The sequence below is a fragment of the Tenebrio molitor genome, chromosome 9 (assembly GCF_963966145.1).
Source record: "Tenebrio molitor chromosome 9, icTenMoli1.1, whole genome shotgun sequence".
Classification (NCBI taxonomy): domain Eukaryota; kingdom Metazoa; phylum Arthropoda; class Insecta; order Coleoptera; family Tenebrionidae; genus Tenebrio; species Tenebrio molitor.
In genome coordinates this window covers 18,402,796-18,422,794 of record NC_091054.1, presented here as the reverse complement: position 1 = coordinate 18,422,794, position 19,999 = coordinate 18,402,796, and the positions used below count along the sequence as shown (strand labels likewise).

Here is a 19,999-nt window from a genome sequence, read left to right as displayed (position 1 = left end):
CTACGAGTAATAAAGAGCCCGACGAAATTGAAAATGCTACCCACACTACATTTCCGAAAAAAGCTGGGTACTGAAATAAAAATATCCGGCTTTTTTCGAAAATGTATTGTGGGTTGCATTTTTATTTCCGTCAGGCTCATTATCACTCGTAGACCACCGTGTTTGTGGCAGATATGGATGTGATGTTAAAGAAAACACAAGGGGGGGAGTGTGGTAGAGAGAAAGTTTGGAGCCAGGTGTTTGCAGATGATTTGGTCATAGGGCAAAGAGTGAAAGAGAAATGAAATAAATGATGAAGAGCCTGGGAAAGTATGTGAGGAATCAAAAGCTAGAGGTGAATGTTGAGAAAACGAAAATTATGGTGTTCAACAAAAGAAAGAGGAAGAGTGAAAAGAATGAGTGAACGAGTTGAAGTACTTGGACTACAGCTTCAACGAAACAGCCACGGAAAAGGCACGCATGACAGAGATAGTGAGAAAGGCAAAGAAAGTTGTGGGATGTATTTGAGAGATAGGAGAAAGAAAGTGGGGAGGTGCTTTCTGGAGGAGAATGATGATGTTTGGGAACATGATTGAGAGCGTGTTGATGTACGGGGCAGAGATCAGGGAAGGAAGGAATGAGAAGGGGTAGAGAAAGTGCAAGAAAAATATTTAAGAGGGGTGCTAGGAGAGGACAGAGAAACGCCAGGTGACATAGTGAGAGGAGAGTGTAAGAGGAATAGGCTGAGAGTGAAAGCGGCAAAGAGGCCGGCAAAATTTGAAGACAAAATGGATGGAAGGGAAGACTGCAGGATACTAACGGAGTGCTGGAGAGAAAAGAAAAAAAAACAGAGAGAAGAAGGAAAGAGAGAGAGAAATACTATCAGAGAAACGGGTATGCCAGTGAATAAGTGGAAAGATTAAGAGCAAAAGGAAGATGGGTGAATGTAGAGCTGAGTGAAAGAGATAAAGACACACACAAGCAAGAAAGAACGGAAAGAATCAAAGAATCCAGATACAACAGGAAATATGAGACAGGAAATTCCGGAGTACCTGGGGACAGGTAGTGCAAAAGAAAGAAAAATTGTGGAGAGATTTATGTGTTGATGTGAGAACAAGGAGAGAGAAAACAGATATTGGATGGAAAGAGAGCAAAGAAGGTGCAGAATGTGCTATGAAGAAAGGGAGACAATTGAGCACATGTGGAATGGATGTAGCGATATGAGAAAGAAGAAGCGAAAGGGAAGGGGAGAAATACTGAATGAAGAAGGAAGGAAAATAAAATGGATGAAAGAGATTGATGGGAAGGAAAAATGGAAAAGAAAAGGGAGCGATCGAAAAAAATGTTAATTTTTGTAATTGTTATTTTCATGTTTGTAATCAGGATTCCGAAAACCCGGAGAGCAAATAAAGGATTACGATTCTTCACTGACTTGCTCTAGGTCTTAATTGAAAATGTCACTTTCAATATATCTCTAGTAAAGAATCATTTGAAGAGATCTTATCAGAATGCTCGACAATTTTTAAATTTTTTCTCGATAAGAAAATCAGAAATGTACTTATCTACAGTTTATCAAAACGTAATACTTAAAATTCTTTAAAAATGAAATCATTTTCTTTCTAAAAATAGTTTTGTTCAAGACTACTTTATCCGGTTATTTTTTGTTTTCTCGTTTTGATTGATCAATATTTGTCACGCAATTGATTGCTAAACACATGAAGGAAATAATCAACTCCATTTTCATTATCCATTATGCATATTTCCGCCATCTATTTCCATATTTGTACCACATAAATCCCGATTTAGAAAATATCCTAAACATCATTTCTGAATAATATTCGAACAGAGCGTCTAAGTTATTCGCATATTGATAAAATATTGTCGCCGTATTGGCGCCATCTCTAATTTAAACTAAATTCTCACATATTCATTTCCCTGCAATAAATCCTATCAAGCGTTACTCGTAATAAACAGAATTATACATTTCGCAACCAAATAATTTTCATCCTAGCGAAAACCCGTAGAGCGAATAAAGCATTACTATGAAACAATTCTTCTTCATTGGCTTGCTCTAGGTCTCAATTGAAAATGTGAAAATGTCACTTTCAATATATTTCAAGTAAACAATCATTTGAAGAGATCTTATCAGAATGGTTGACAATTTTTAAATTTTTTCTCGATAAGAAAATCAAATATTTGTATCTACAGTTTATCAAAACGTAATAAGTACTTAAATTCTTTAAAAATTAAATCATTTTCTATCTAAAAATAGTTTTGTTCACGACTACCCTAAAATATGAACATTATGTAATACTGTGGAGAATACTAATAACTAAAGCTCGGATTATATGCACTGAAAAATGAAGAAAATATGCCCATATATACATATGCACGCTTTTTAGCTAAAAATGCACTGAAATATGCACAAATATGCACAAAATATGCATAAATATACTATAATATGCTTTATCACTTTTACAAAAAAGACAAATTTCGCAGAATTAATCTATTTATTCAAAATTTATTAATACAGGGTGATTCAAAACGAACGCACCAACTATTAGCAGTTGTACAGAATACAGGGAGAAGAATATAAAAAAAATTGGAAATTTTTTTTTTCCCAGCTTCAATTAAAAGTTACAGCGTGTTAAATTTAGAAAATTTTAATCAAAAATGTTGAAAAAAAATTTGTTTTGTTCCAATTAGGTACATTAGACGGAGTATTCCTTCAATTGCAATAACATTCACTAATTAAATTAGTTTTCTTTTAGTCCGTTTGCCTTTTTAAAAACCGAAATTTAAAATTTTTGTTACATAATTTTTGAATAGATCTTAGTCAATTAATCATGTGCTTGTATATGTCAACAAAAAAAATCAAAATTTCGAAAAATAAGAAAAAACAAAAAAGCATCAGGAGAACATTTGTATTATTTTTTTTGACGTTCCTCTCACTACTTTATACGATTACAAGTAGTTGGTGCGGTCGTTTTGATACACACATATATATTTTAAATTATACAATAGTCAATACAACTTTATAGGAATTATATCAGGTGTGTTTTTTTTTAATTTCACCTCATAGTAGGCGTTGAAGTGTCGATTGTGAACGCACTATACAGCTTACGGATCACGGATAATCTGTTTAAATCTTATGGTTGGTTGCAAAAATTGTCAATTTCATTCTGGCAATTTCCATTTTTTTTGCAACCAACTGTACGTTTTATACGAGTGGTGCATTCACAATCGACTCTTCAACGCCTACTACGAAGTGAAATTTAAAAAAACACCCGATATTAAAAAATGAATGTTTTAATTGGAGGTAAATTAAACAAAATAACTTCAAATCCTTATCATTGAATATAGAATAACTATAACTTAGTAGCAAAGTAACATTTTTTTTTCGCAAATTAATTAATGCAGGGTCTATCTGAAATACGTGTGTTAATTTTAACCATTGGAAGAACTCGCCAATTCATGAAACTTTTCTCTATAACATTTTTACGAAAAAGCTTTATTGATTTAAAATTGGGAATAAATTAGCCATCAAAGTGTATACTCGTCTATGGGTAAGGGCGAAAATTTTCTGTTGTGCTAGAAATGGAGCCTTGTTAAAAAGTTACATTATTATGGAAAAAATTATATAATTAATTATATAATTAAAATTTAAATTCTCATCTTTGAATACTTATGCGAATTTTGCAAAATGTTATAGAGACAAGTTTTATAAATTGGCGAGTTCTTTCACTGGTTAAAAGTAACACACGTATTTCAGATACAGCCTGTATGTATTCACACTCAAATACTCAAGTGCTTGCTGCAAGGCCTTGCAAAACACTTTCCCTGAACTATCTTCGAATAATAATTCCGGATATTGTTACATCCAAGCAAAAATTGATTCAGATATTTTCGGTATATTGTTTTTAAAGGCACTTTTCGTGACGACTAGGACTAGCAGACCGTTTGTGATTGAATGTTGCAAAATGCAAATTCACGTATAGCGATTAAAATTCTTGGAAAGAAAGGGTCGACATCGTTAGCGGGAAGTTTTAGAAACAGGAGATCTGTTCATTCCATTGTTAAATGTATGATCTTATTTCTCTGGAATTGCGCTCTACCAAGAAGTCCTATGTTTTGAAAGCAAGCGGATATTTTCTGATGTCCCTCTATCTGTAGCATGTAGACTTGCAATGATTCAATAAATGAACAAAAAAATCTGGAAAATTCCAGAAATATGCACTAATATGCATTTTTCGCCAAAATATGCTCAAGGTGCTTCAAATATGCAAAATATGCATTTTTGAAATGGCGTAATTTCATTCAAAATTTGTTAATATGCCCAGAAAATCCAAAATTTTGTCTATATACGCCATAGAAACAAATATGCAATTTGCATAGAATCCGAGCTCAACTTTATTAAACGAGCCGTAGGCGAGTTGAATAATCCACACGCGTGAGAAAAAAAGCACACTAATACGAGTTGTCTATAAAAAAAATTTAATTCCATTAAATCAAAACCTGTTTTAACTGTAATTTTGTGTGCTTCCATTTTGGTCAAGTGCGGTGGCCAGTTATATGTTTATTGAAATTATCTTTTTTATCAGTTTTATGTCAGTCTCAATAAAACTGAAAATGAAATATTCAGATGAAATTACTAGTGGAGTAAAGAAAAGTGGGTTTAATTTTACTAAGTAATAATAATTGTTCTAATTGTTATTTTAATTTTCATTTTAATAAATCATTTCTTTGTAGAATATGTATATCGTTCATTCATGAATTTAAACAGTTAAAAAAAGTTGATGACGTCATAACTTTTCTCACTTAGTGAAAAAAAGTGACACCTCTAACACTAAAATCAATGGAAAAAAAATAACTTTTTTTAATGGAATTTTAAAAATTAATATTTTAGCTCGTTGAATCGAACCAAGGTACTGTTAAATGGGAGGCGAACGAACCAAACAAGGTATTTATTGTAAATGTTAGAAACACTCAGGTGTAGATGCTGAACCATCAAGCTCTAGAAGGTAGTGTAATTAAAATAATAAACGTGAGCTAAATAAGGTTTTATTTGTTTCACCATTATATGTAACTAATGTATAAACTAACTGTTGTGGATTAGATATAATTTTGTTTAGACCCCATCAGTATACTGTTTCAAAATACTTTTTCCTTTATTTGGTATAACCATTTGTCTGTACAGTAAATCTTGTGGCAAATGTTTTGCCTGTGATGAATAAACTTGCGCCATTTTTAATAATGATGCGTAATGTTCGCAATTATTAGTGTTAAGGCTGTATGCTGGCCAAGATTGTTTACCATTGCAGATTAATGTTGCATATTCCAAAGTTTTCTCAGGTGCCAAAACGTTCGATTGAACTTTATAGTTCCGACGATACAGTTGATTTGAGTAACCACCCAAGAATTCATCGAATTTTCGGATTACAGGCCGCGTGCTATTTTTTACGGCTCCAAAATCAGTTACCATATGTTTTCCATCTACTAGACCAAGATAAATACCGTGGTGATAATAGCCTACCAAGCCGGTTATTTTCAAGCCTCGGCTACTTGACCCGGGCACAAAAATGTGATCACCAACTCTGGAAAATTTACAAGATATAATTTTAGTCTCCCTCTGTTCTCAGTCGTTGATCATACCTAAGATCCGACGGATTAACTTTTTGCGTTTCAAATTCATCGTAATAGAGAAAATATTTGGCGACATTTTGGGCGATGGTACCTCCCATATAAGCTAGAAGGGAAGATCCACCAAGAGCTCCTGTTGCAATTAGTAGTGCTGAGAACGCCATAATATTCACAAGAGTTTCAGTTTTGAACTATACACCACTGCGTTAGAAAACTAACTAAAATGTTGTGTTTTATGGCATTCTACGATTATCGTATCTTATCGCTATCTTTGCTACTGGTATTTGACTAAATATCGTAAGGCATACATTCAGATTTATCTCCATCTAAACCCACTTTGTGTGAAATATACCTATACAAATAGTGTCTGACGTAGCACCCTTATTCCTGCAATAGCTATTTACAATCGAGTGTGGGAAGTTACATTTTGCAGCGCGAAGTTTAATTTGAAGCACGACGCGCAGCGGAGTGTTTCATAAACTAAGCGATGCAAAATGTTTCACACACAAGGTATGTATAATGCTTTTTGGCCGACGTTTTTGAAGTGAAACTTTTTATGGGAGGGTCTTGAAATTCTGATCGGCAACCTTTTTGTGTGACGAAAAGTGGTGGGGGTAAACACTATTGGGTCGAGTGGGAGCAGTGTCTCTGTCTTTGTCACACTCACGGCATTTATCGATAATGTCCTCTCTTTAATTTGGAGGCTTAAAAATGAACAATGAGTTACGCATTTCAATATTGTTTAGTGTTATCGTTGTTTATAATTTATTTTCTTTATTAAAATATATTTAAAAGTGATTGATGAATAATTACAATGTTTCCCTGTAATACAAAAGTTTCACTTCTATCGTGCGTCTTTACGACACATTCTGTTTTTTTAATTTAAAATGTTAAAAACAATGACTAATTTTCGAGTTTTAATGGAACGCACCCAAGAATTGTCAAATGTAAGGCAGACCCGACAGAGCTATTTCCATTTCTTTTAGATTTTATTTTCTAAACTAATTGAATTCAAAATGTATACTCGTACATATTGTTCTCCTGAAACTCAGCTTTATTAAGTTAAAATTGTGTATTTCTTCTACGTTTCTTAAAGGTTAAAAACAAGGATTATTTACTTTGCCGCATAGTATGTGGGAAAAATTCACCGTCGCACAGTCGCTGTAAAAACAAAGTTTCATGTGACGCGAACAGTGCGTGTTTGCAAAGTTTCCATCACAGGAGGCCAAAAAATAAATTACTCTCACATAGAATACTTTGCTGTTTTCCAATTTAAATACAATTTTGTGATCATAGTGATCCGATTTCAGAACAATGAAATAATAGTGTCAATCTAATGGGACAAAATAATTTTGTAAATAAATCAGGCACTATTCGTGAATCACCCTGTAAATACTGAATGGCATATACAGTATGTCCCGAGATTGAGTTTACAAGTGGGAAAAAAACATATTTTTTATTATACCTGCATCAGAATCGCCGTTTTAAGCACACCTGAGCGTGCGAAAACAGGCGATTCAAGCACGCCGAGCTTTAAAAATTGCTTAGGTAACAACAAATTCACCTACATTTTGAACAATGATAAACAGACATCGATACACGATCTATGATAGCAACGAAACAACAACAATTGACCATTTCTATATCAACGATTAATGACACAGATTACCTCAGAAAAGGTAATTCAGTTTACTTTTTTTGCTATGATTTTCAGATTGTAGTGCAGGTATAATAAAAAATAGCGTATGATACACGTTTATAAGGGCCTTTAAAGCACTTGCGACGTTAAAAGCACTCCGCTACGCGTCGTGCTCTTAAACTCGTCGCGCGTGCTTTAAATTTAAAGGCTTCCTTATAAACTTGTATCATAATATACTATTTGATTTTACGCAAAAACTCCAGAGGAATAACATTTTTCGCTTAATTTGAAACCCCCATTTCTGTTATTAAAAAGGCTTTTTCAACACAGAGGAAGACTTAACATTAAACTAAAAGAAAATGCAGGAACAAACATATTTTTTTTGAAAAAAATCAAACGATAATTGAATATAAAACTATTCTAATAACTCTGCGCCGTTTTTGTACATAATTCAACCCTATATCGAAGTTTAAGCTTCTAAACACCCATGCATGATACATACTAAATTTTGAATTATGTGACAAAAAGCGGTCCAACACTGGATTATATAAATTCTTTGTTCTAAAGATAACATTTTGAAACAGTAATAAGTTGTTTGTCGAAAAATAAGGCCAATTGTAATAAAATTTATAACATAAAATTTAATAAAGTCCAAATTTTAACAGAAAATGTTAATTTATAATGTATGTATATATATCACAACAGAGATTTTATTAATGGAAATGGGGGTTTTAAATAAAGTAAAAATGTTGTTCCTCTGAAGTTTGTGCGTAAAATCAAAAATTAAAAAAAAACCCTCTTGTAAACCCAATCCGGGGACATACTGTATATAAATAAAAGACGCCTTCGGCGTAAAAAGCATACATATGGAATTATTGTGACCAGAATGCTTTATGCCTGAGCATATCCAATTTCGTGTATACAGTATACAGGCTGATTCACGTAGCCTGTTCGTTAGAAAGTTTCTGATTTCCCAAAAACGTATTAATACGAAAATTGGTAGCCGACTATAATGGACCGCTCCAAGTTCAAATAAAATACTTTCAAAATGGCGACACTTCGAGAAATGCCGGAAATAGACGCCATCTTTTTGTTTCAAGTAGAAAGACCCCATTTTGATTTAATATTTCGATTCTACGTTAAATTTTGAGTTTAAAACGTCCTTTTATTAATACTTATCTGTCATCATTTTTAACCTATGTCATCTTTTTCGCAAAAGAGCGAGGTTGCAGGGCTTCATTAAAAAATGTATAATTCCTGAACCATTAGAAATATATAATTGATTTTTTTAAACTGAATTCCTAAAGGTTTAGCCGATCTGTTGCGCCATTAATAAAGTTTTCGACAGTTTTTGATTATCAATTTTGAAAAACTACAGTAGGCGTATAAAACAAAAATAAAACGTCTCTAATAGCGCAGAAAATCGGCCAAATCTTTGGCAATTCAGTAAAAAAAAATCAAATATTTTTTCCCAATGGTTCAGGAGTTATAAATGTTTTAATGAAGCCCCGCAACCCAGCTTTTTTGCGAAAAAAATGGCATACCTAGGTCACAAACGATGACAAGACAAATAAGTGTTAACAGAAGGACGTTCTAAACTCAAAATTTAATCTAGAATCCAAATATGAAATCAAAATAGAGCCTTTCCATTTAAAAAATCAAAAGTGGCGTCGATGTCCGGTATTTTCGGGAGTGTCGCCATTTTGAAAATATTTTATTTGAACTTGGAGCGGTCCATTATAGTCGGCTACCAATTTTCGTATTAATACGTTTTTGGGAAATCAGAAACTTTCTAATGAACAGGCTACGTGAATCACCCTGGACAAACTTGTTTCACTTAAGGTCCGGTTGTATAAAGCGATGTCAAGTTCGTTTTTGAAGTTAACATAATGTCAAGTGATCTGACTGGGGGATATTTAACATTGGATTTGAATCAGCCAATCAAATAGGCGGATTTCCGACTTGACGCGTTGTTACCTGACACGATGTTAACTAAGCTTTATACAACCGGGCCCTAATGGAGAAATATCAAAACCATAGTAGGTACCAATCTTCCAATTTTTCTAAATCAACTTCAACACATTCATTCCTACGAGTCGGAAAGAAAGCGTGTCCTAATATTAATCCTTTGCCATCAAAATTGAATTTTTTTTCTAAAGATACACCTTCTGTTCCGACTAGTTCGGCTTCGGAGGGTTTATTTAATTCGAAGGACCAGTTCCTACAATTGGGAAGAATCAAAAACACTATGACTATTTACATTAGAGCACGAGAGGTGAATTTTCCTAAACGGCAACTAAGTTTCGAGTGCCAAGACATTAGTGCCTGCGTTATCGACAAGTCAATTGCAAAGATGTAATCTTCTTGGATAATCTTCAATTCCTGTATTGCTGTGACACGGTTGGGATAAAGACGGAAATTCGTCCGTTGTTCCAACAGAGAGATTAATTTGCTGACTGTCGGATAGACATTTTTGGTGCATTAATTAAATTGAAATTAAATCTAATTAAAGCCCAATTTCACAGAAAACTTAAAGAAAGACGTTACACCCGCAAAACACAACTAATATGTGTCAAATAAGACATCATTCCTTTTTCGCTGTATTTTCTTTCATAATTTTTCACTTTGGTAGTTGTAAAATTATGGGATTTGAAACCTCGTGACTCACCTGTATATACCGGGTGCTGACGAATTCACCATTACAGTGGATAATGGAGAATGCGTGAACATGATGCAAAGTTATTTTGAATGTGGAAGTACGGTTTCTGGAGCAGAGGCGCCAACCGAGGCGCACTAGTGAGAGCACTTGCAAAACGTTTTCTAGCCGTGTAATACACAAATTTTTTCGGCCGACAATTTATTTAAAGCAAAATATAATTATTTTTGTTGAAAAATTACCGAATGGGGAATTTATTTTTCTTTCATTAGCAACATAAAGGATCCAAGAAGCGACAGTCTCGACCAAAGTCAATCAATTCCTCAAATATTCAAAACCGTCGTCGTCCTCTCTGTTATTGCTAAGACGTCGCTTGATACCCCCTCGGCCTCTACTGCTATACACAATGTACAGCTTGCGATAAAGGATACTTAAAAAATTGTACAAAAATTCCACATGACAATAACATTTTGTGCTACCAACCTAAAATCTTTCATTAAAAATTCCTGTTTCGATTTTCTTGCCTAGGCAGGGAAATGCTAGTTTTCAGACGATTTAAACGAATGGAAAATTAGGGTTTCTAGACTAAAAATATTAAAAACAAAAAAGTACTATTTTATGGGATACAATAGGGAAACAGAATATTCTGATTTTTCAATATCCATAATGCATATTTCCGCAATCTATTTCCATATTTGTACCACATATATCCAGACTTAGAAAATATCCTAAACATGATTTCTGAATAATATTCGAACAGAGCAGCTAAGTTATTCGCATATTGATAAAATATTGCCGACGTATTGGCGCCATTTATAATTTAAAATAAACTCTCACTTATTCATTTCCCTGCAATAAATCCAATCAAGCGTTAATAAACAGACTTCTACATTTCGCAACGAAATAATTTCCATCCTAGCGAAAAATGAACAAATTTTCAGTGCATCTTCCAAATGACATCGTTACATGTAATTTATTCGTGAACATCCCATCTAGTAACATCATCTGGATTATGAACGATCATGGGAGAGTTGCCTGATCAATAAATCCGTGAACAAACCGAAACTCCATCCAGCTCATGATTCATCTGGATTTTTCTCATCTGTACAGATTGTCGCTCAGGGCATTCACATTTACGAAACCAATTAATTCCTCCCACCTAATTAGTAATAATATCTGCTTTGAGCGGTGTTAGATGGTGGCGGAGGATGTGAAGGCTAAGCTCTTGGTATTCAGTGGCACATGGCCCCAAAGGCCGATAATGCAACCATTTATAATGCGAATTCACACAGCCCTACCGCGAAACGGTCACTCCACAAACATTCAAATATTGTTATTTATGTGGGGTCATGATGTACGGGGCAGAGATCGGGGAAGGAAGGAATGAAAAAAAGGTAGAGAAAGTGCAAGAAAAATATTTGAGAGGGGTGCTAGGAGAGGACAGAGGAACGCCAGGTTACATAGTGAGAGAAGAGTGTAAGAGGAATAGGCTGAGAGTGAAAGCGGCAAAGTTTGAAGACAAATTGGATGGAGGGGAAGACTGCAGGATACTAACGGAATGCTGGAGAGAAAAGAAAAAAAACACAGAGAAGAAGGAAAGAGAGATTGAAATACTATTAGAGAAATGGGTATGCCAGTGAATAAGTGGAAAGATTAAGAGCAAAAGGAAGATGGATGAATGTAGAGCTGAGTGAAAGGGATAAAGATACACACAAGCAAGAAAGAAGGGAAAGGATCAAAGAATCCAGATACAACAGGAAATATGAGAGGTGTATGACTGAGGAAATTCCGGAGTACCTGGGGAGAGGTAGTGCAAAAGAAAGAAAAATTGTGGAGAGATTTATGTGTAGATGTGGGAACAAGGAGAGAGAAAACAGGTATTGGATGGAAGGAGAGCAAAGAAGGTGCAGAATGTGCTATGAAGAAAGGGAGACAATTCAGCACATGTGGAATGGATGTAGCGATATGAGAAAGAAGGAGCGAAAGGAAAGAGGAGAAATACTGAATGAAGAAGGAAAATAAGATGGATGAAAGAAATATTAATAATAATAATAATAATAATAATAATAATAATAATAATATGTTTATTTCCAACAGGTTGTACACCCAAAAACAGGAAAATAAGGTAAAAAGAAAAAGATAATGTCTGGATACCCTAGACAGGAAAAATAAATACCGACTTATAATGTAATAAAAACAAATAATAACAAAAAAAAACAAATGTAACAGTGGCCATTAATAATAATTAATCAAACAGGTAAGGCAGTAAGCAGTACAAATGTCCAGATATCATGTGAAATGAATTGGTTACAAATAAGTCACAGTCAGCGCAGTAATCATTGGCATTTTTACACATTAAATAAATAGGACTTTTAATGTATATATTTGTACGAGCTTTATCACAATAGAAAGGGACAAACGAGCGTGAACTGATTCTTGAAACATAAAAATTTATATAATCTAATAATGATTGACAATCAAGGCAATTGTGTAGTAAATCATGTAAAAATTTTACTGAGGCTACAATCCGTCTAACACCTAAGGAGTACACGTTGAAACGTTGCAGTAGCACAGCTTGATCGATCCCTTGTATAGGATAGTTACCCTCCTTAAGAAAAATTAAAAATTTTAGAAATCGTCTTTGAACAGATTCAACTCGGTTTATGTGAACCGTATTCTAGCTTTGATCTAACAAACGCAAAAAACAACAATTTCCAACAGGCAATATCCCGAAATGATTTACAATTTCTATAAATATAGCCTAGATTTTTAAATGCTGTCGAAGTTATTGAGTTGATGTGGTCAACAAAACTGAGACCTTTGTCAAATAGGATGCCCAAATCATCAACGCTTTCTTTTCTACTTAACAAAACGTCACCAATCTTATAGTTATTGCTAATAGGGCTAAGTGTTCGACTGAACGTCATTATTGAGCATTTTTCTATATTCAAGATAAGATGGTTGACATTGCACCAGTTTACTAAGCTGTTAATCCCCCTGTAAGCTTTCACAATCATTTACAGATGTAATCTCGCAATAAATCTTTAAATCGTCTACAAAAAGAAGTTTTTGACAATTTATCATCATCATTAATGAATATAAGAAACAGCAAGGGGCCTAAGTTGGATCCCTGTGGGACCCCTGAAGTTGGCATCACTAAATTTGAACGAACGTTCTGATATTCAACCAGATGAGTGCGACTAACGAGGTATGATTTAAAAAGATTTACCAGGGAATTTGAAAAACCGAAATTACTAAGTTTTTGAATAAGGACAACTTGGCTATTATTATCAAGACAGTTAGAAAGAAATTGACTAAAACAAGCAAGATTGGTAACGGTTGATCTACCTCTCATGAAGCCATGCTGCGTTGTATCAATTCTTTGCTTGGCAAAATCATATATGTATTTATAGAGGATCATCTCAAAAACTTTAGAGAGGTTGCTCAGTATAGAAATGGGTCTGCAGTTATTGATTAAAGACGGGTCACCCTTTTTAAGAACTGGACAAATACGCGATTCTTTCCAACGTTCTGGAAATACGGAACATTTTAGAATTAAATTGAACATAATAAATAATGGTTCTGTAAAAGCGGAGCCGCAGTCCTTAACCACAAAACTTGGTACCTGATCTGTGCCTGCCGTTGGTTTATCTTTTAGCTTTTTAATTGGCACTGCACTGTCGTCTTTCATGAATAAGGGAATGTGAAGATTGTTGAAGTTGGCTAAATCAACTTCCAAAGTATTAAAAGAATCAGACTTAATATAAACGCTACTAAAGTAACTACAAAATGCATTAACAACTGAGGGTGGATCATCGAATTCATGGCCATCTATGTCATATAAAACATTTGGAATCCTAGTCTTTTTATTCTTTACTTGGATGTATGACCATAGTTTTTTTGGGATCAGTTTTAATATCGCTCTCGATGTGACGAACGTACTGCTTAAAAGCCAATCCAATTTGATATTTTACAAGTAAGCGAAGATTACAAAAATCATTATGATGCAGTTCAGAACCATACTTTTTAAATTTTTTGCACGCCGAATCTTTTCTGCGAATGTTATTGATAATTTAATTCATGTATAAAAAATCCCATAAGCCGTGATGCATTTGTCACTTTGACATCGGATAAAGTTAACCCTAACTTTGCATCTGGATAAAATGTGCTTAAACTTCCATGGCAAATTTTTTGGAACCTGATTATTGTTTGTTGTTATGATAACGAACCAACAATCTTAAACATTGACACAGCTTGTAATAAATTGAAGTGCAAAATGCCCAATTCAATTTTTCATAATTACCTACCTATTATTATTCATTAAATTATCTCATGGAATTACGCTCGAGGTTTTTTTCGTCCAGGATAAAATTTCATTTTTGAAACTCTAATTTGGTTTCTTTTTGGTAAATTGACTCCACAAACCACCAGATAAAAAAACGAGTCCGAAGGACTCGTTTATTTATCGTGTGGTTTGTGTCGTCAATTTACCAAGCAACCAAATTATCGTAAAAAAATTCAATTTTATCCGGACAAAAAAAAACCTCTCGTGTAATTACAGTCGATAATTTCACGATTAAACCAGGGAGGATACTGATATCTAGGCAAACGAGATTTGGTTAGTGGAACGGTGAGGTCAAAAATACTATAGAGGTGCTGATAGAAAGCTTCACAAGCCAAATTCACATCTGTAAATGAGTTTAAATAGGACCAATCTGCATATCAGGCTATAAAGTAAGGGATAGTTTGCCTTTTTAAAATTGTATCTTATATAGTCAGTATGCCCAGCAAATTTTTTTAAGTTATTGCAATTATACGAAAGTTCAACAATCAAAGGGGGACGATGAGCGTCTTCTTCAACAATTGGTACGTTATCTCTCAAAACTTCACAGCCTTTGGTTGACAAAACTAAATCTAGTATACGATCATATGAATTGTAAATGTTATTATATTGAGAGAATTCGAGTAATTGCTGGTAATCTTTAATAAGTAGGGCAAACTTGTCTTGAGAGTTCTCAAACATATAGTTAGGAACGTTAAAATCTCCCATTATAACAACATTGTCATTATAGACATAGTCAGTAGTAGAAAGTAATTCGAAGAAGGTCTCAAGTATCTCGAAAGAGGAAGATGGTGGAATATAGATGACAAAGACATATATAACTCTGTGTGCATTAACAACGATTTTCGCGCCAATAATGTCAATTGAGGGAACAGTACTAATAATAGTATTCAAGTTTAGAGGACTGTAGTTTAAATGGCTTTTGACGGCTAACAAAACACCACCACCTTTGCTTACACCACACGCGTAAAAATTGCGATCACTTCGTAGAACACTGTAACTTCCCGGAAATAATTCACAGGTGCAAATGTCGCCAGAGAGCCAAGTCTCTGTCAAGCCAATAATATCAAAGGTACTAGAACATATTGAGTTAAAAAAACGAAGAACTTTTGATCGAAGACCTCGAACGTTTTGATAGTAGATAGAAAGAGATGTTATGTTTGATTTATTTCTCGTGTCCGTTCTGAAAAATTCTGTTTGAATTTGGTATGATTTGATTTAATTCCATTCTCATAAAATTTCCTTACAGCGACTCCTTTAGGCCAGAATTCAGATGACAATAAAGTTCCATAAAATTCTGAGTTAACAATAATCTTAAAGGAACTATAATTTTCAGGAAATCTTGACCTCAGTTTTTCTACTTTGACATCCGGTTTTATATCCTCCGACTCACAGGGGTTCCGTATTCTAGAGGAGACGTAATTAAACACATCCTCTGCAGTCTTGTTTGGATTGACTCTAGTAAGATGAAGTCGACATGCGAATTTTTTTAATTACTGCAAAATCCTCACCGTTATCGTTGATGATCTGCTCTCCACTTCCTATGATAAGAGGACTACGTTTCTTACTAGTGGTACTTGTATCATTCTTGTTAGTGCCATCGAGGCTCTTTAATTTGTTTGCAAAAGTAAACTCACTTTTATCGATGACTGAACCACTCATACCAGCAGATAAGGTATCGGACTCTTTTTTTTCAAACGGCCTTTTCACTAACGGAGATAAGTTTTTGTTGGCTTGATTATGAGATTTTACCTGCTTTTCTTTGCTTGATATAAAATTTTCTAAATTTTCATGTTGAGATTCAAACTTATTATCCTTGTTTTTCGTTAGTAGTTTAATTAAATCTATATTTGATTTTCTTAGAATGGTAACCTCTAGTTCTAGACTTTTTATTTTTTCATTAATAGAATGAATTTCTGCACTTACGGCTTCTTCCACTATCGCCATAAATTCATCACTCTTTAAAAATTCGATTATAACTTCAGCAACCCCACCCGTTGAGTTGACCTCCTTTTCATGGACACAATTAGGGTTTTTGGCCAGATTTGCTGTATTAAAACAGCTCGGATGAAAAACTCCCAGACATTTAACACATTTCCACTATTTTACTGCTATTTTTCTCCCACAATAATTACACTCTATAGGTAATACATTTTTAGAGCTCATTGTACATGAACCTGACTCGGTCGCCATCTTGTAATGTGCCAGATATTGAATAGAAGGGGAAAATGGAAAAGAAAAGGGAGCGATCGGAAAAAATGTTAATTTTTGAAATTGTTATTTTCATGTTTGTAATCAGGATTCCGAAAACCCGTAGAGCAAATAAAGCATTACTATCAAACAATTCTTCTTCATTGGCTTGCTCTAGGTCTCAATTGAAAATGTCACTTTCATTATATTTCAATTAAACAATCATTTGAAGAGATCTTATCAGAATGGTTGACAATTTTTAAATTTTTTCTCGATAAGAAAATCAGATATGTATCTACAATTTATCAAAACGTAATACTTAAATTCTTTAAAAATTAAATCATTTTCTATCTAAAAATAGTTTTGTTCACGACTACCCTAAAATATGAACATTATGTAATACTGTGGAGAATACTAATAACATACATTTATCACTCAACTTTATTAAACGAGCCGTAGGCGAGTTGAATAATCCACACGCGTGAGAAAAAAGCACACTAACACGAGTTGTCTATAAAAAAAATTTAATTCCATTAAATCAAAACCTGTTTTAACTTTAATTTTGTGTGCTTCCATTTTGGTCAAGTGCGGTGGCCAGTTATATGTTTATTGAAATTATCTTTTTTATCAGTTTTATGTCAGTCTCAATAAAACTAAAAATGAATTATTCAGATGAAATTACTAGTGGAGTAAAGAAAAGTGGGTTTAATTTTACTAATAATAATTGTTCTAATTGTTATTTTAATTTTCATTTTAATAAATCATTTCTTTGTAGAATATGTATATCGTTCATTCATGGATTAAAACAGTTAAAAAAAGTTGATGACGTCATAACTTTTCTCACTTAGTGAAAAAAAGTGACGCCTCTAACACTAAAAGCAATGAAAAAAAAATTAACTTTTTTTAATGGAATTTTAAAAATTAATATTTTAGCTCGTTGAATCGAACCAAGGTACTGTTAAATGAGAGGCGAACGAACCAAACAAGGTATTTATTGTAAATGTTAGAAACACTCAGGTGTAGATGCTGAACCATCAAGCTCTAGAAGGTAGTGTAATTAAAATAACAAACGTGAGCTAAATAAGGTTTTATTTGTTTCACCAATACATGTAACTAATGTATAAACTAACTGTTGTGGATTAGATATAATTTTGTTTAGACCCCATCAGTATACTGTTTCAAAATACTTTTTCCTTTATTTGGTATAACCATTTGTCTGTACACTAAATCTTGTGGCAAATGTTTTGCCTGTGATGAATAAACTTGCGCCATTTTTAATAATGATGCGTAATGTTCGCAATTATTAGTGTTAAGGCTGTATGGTGGCCAAGGATGTTCACCATTGCAGATTAATCTTGCATATTCCAAAGTTTTCTCAGGTGCCAAAATTTTCGAAGTAACTTTATACTTCCGACGATACAGTTGATCTGAGTAACCACCCAAGAATTCATCAAATGGTCGGATTACAGGCCGCGGGCTATTTACAGCTCCAAAATCAGTTACCATTTCTTTTCCGTCTACTAGACCAAGATAAATACCGTGGTGATAATAGCCTACCCAGCCGGTTATTTTCAAGCCTCGGCTACTTGACCCGGGAACAAAAATGTGATCACCTCGTCTGGAAAAAAAAAAGATATAATTTTAGTCTCCCTCTGTTCTCAGTCGTTGATCATACTCAAGAGCCGACGGTTTAACTTTTTTCGTTTCAAATTCATCATAATAGAGAAAATATTTGGCAACATTTTGGGCGATGGTACCTCCCATATAAGCTAGAAGGGAAGATCCACCAAGAGCTCCTGTTGCAATTAGCAGTGCTGAGAACGCCATAATATTCACAAGAGTTTCAGTTTTGAACTATACACCACTGCGTTAGAAAACTAACTAGAATGTTGTGTTTTATGGCATTCGACGATTATCGTAGCTTATCGCTATCTGTGCTACTGGGGGGCTTTATTTGAAGTCATTCGCAAAGTTGCGTGTGCGCAAATCAGCAACATGCGAATGGTATTGTGAACGGTCGCTTAGCGATATGCGCAATACCATTCGCATGTTGCTGATTTGCGCACACGCAACTTTGCGAATGACTTCAAATAAAGCCCCCCAGGTATTTGACTAAATATCGTAAGGCATACATTCAGATTTATCTCCATCTAAACCCACTTTGTGTGAAATATACCTATAGCGTCTGACGTAGCACCCTTATTCCTGCAAAATAAATTACTCTCTCATAGAATACTTTGCTGTTTTCCAATTTAAATACAATTTTGTGATCATAGTGATCCGATTTCAGAACAATGAAATAATAGTGTCAATCTAATGTGTCAAAATAATTTTGTAAATAAATCAGACACTATTCGTGAATCACCCTCTAAATAGTGAATGGCATAGACAGTATGTCCCCGGATTGAGTTTACAAGTGGGAAAAAAAAAATACATATTTTTGATTTTACGCAAAAACTTCAGAGGAATAACATTTTTCGCTTAATTTGAAACCCCCATTTCTGTTATTAAAAAGGCTTTTTCAACACAGAGGAAGACTTAACATTAAACTAAAAGAAAATGCAGAATTTTTTTTTTTTTGAAAAAATCAAACGATAATTGAATATAAAACTATTCTAATAATTGAATAAGCATATAAAAGAACATCTTTCTAGTGGAAGCAAAAGTAGCCAATTTTGATATCAAAGGAGCTGTTAAATTATTGTCCTCGGATGACTCATTAGCTTCATCAATGAAGATGTTGCTGAAGAATTTAAAAAAAAAACATCCTTCACCATCTCGCGAACTTTTTTTTCCAGACGCTTTCAAAACGGAAGACTTTTCTTTAATAGTTAATGAGCAAAACGTTCGAGAAGCTATCAATTCCTTTCCTGCCGGTTCTTCACCAGGCTTAGATGGCATGAGACCACAATATTTAAAAGATATTATATCTTTATCAGCGGGCGAAGCAGGTCAGCGGGCACTAAGCGCTTTAACAAAACTGTGCAATTTTTTATTGTCTAGCCAACTTCCTTCAGAAATTTGTAATTTATTATGCGCCCTTCATAAGAAAGATGGAGGAATTAGACCGATCGCTATAGGAAACTGTTTACGAAGATTGACTTCAAAGCTTGCTTGTTTTCAAAGTCGTAATCTCCACACCAACTTGGAGTGGCAACTAAGCTAGGATGCGAAGCAGCAATTCATACTACACGTACCTTTGTGAATAACGACCAAAACCGTAGCAAAGTTGTTCTTAAATTAGATTTCAAAAACGCATTTAACTCAGTCGAACGAGATTATATTCTAAAAGAAGTCCAATGTCATACCCCACTTCTTTACCCTTATCTTTATCAATGCTATAGGAATCCTTCAACTTTATTTTTTGGTGATCATTTAATTTCTTCTTCTGTTGGAGCTCAACAAGGAGATCCTTGTGGTCCTATGATTTTTAGTCTTGCCATTCAACCAATTATTTTATCTTTGAATTCTGAACTGAATATTTGGTATTTAGATGATGGAACCCTAGCTGATTACCCAGAAGTAGTTTTGTCCGACTTTAAGAAAGTTATCA

The 19,999-nt window shown here is 34.0% G+C and overlaps 2 long non-coding RNA genes across 2 annotated transcripts; both read right to left on the bottom strand.

The window, feature by feature from the left end:
• Nucleotides 1-5,024: 5,024 nt before the first annotated feature.
• On the bottom strand, nt 5,025-6,454 carry LOC138138991 (uncharacterized). Its single transcript, XR_011162176.1, has 2 exons — nt 5,632-6,454; nt 5,025-5,573 (listed from the first exon to the last, which is right to left on the bottom strand). It is a non-coding gene; the product is annotated as an uncharacterized lncRNA (long non-coding RNA).
• An 11,064-nt stretch (nt 6,455-17,518) lies between these two features.
• Nucleotides 17,519-18,488, bottom strand: LOC138137839 (uncharacterized). Its single transcript, XR_011161890.1, has 2 exons — nt 18,122-18,488; nt 17,519-18,064 (listed from the first exon to the last, which is right to left on the bottom strand). It is a non-coding gene; the product is annotated as an uncharacterized lncRNA (long non-coding RNA).
• Nucleotides 18,489-19,999: the final 1,511 nt, after the last annotated feature.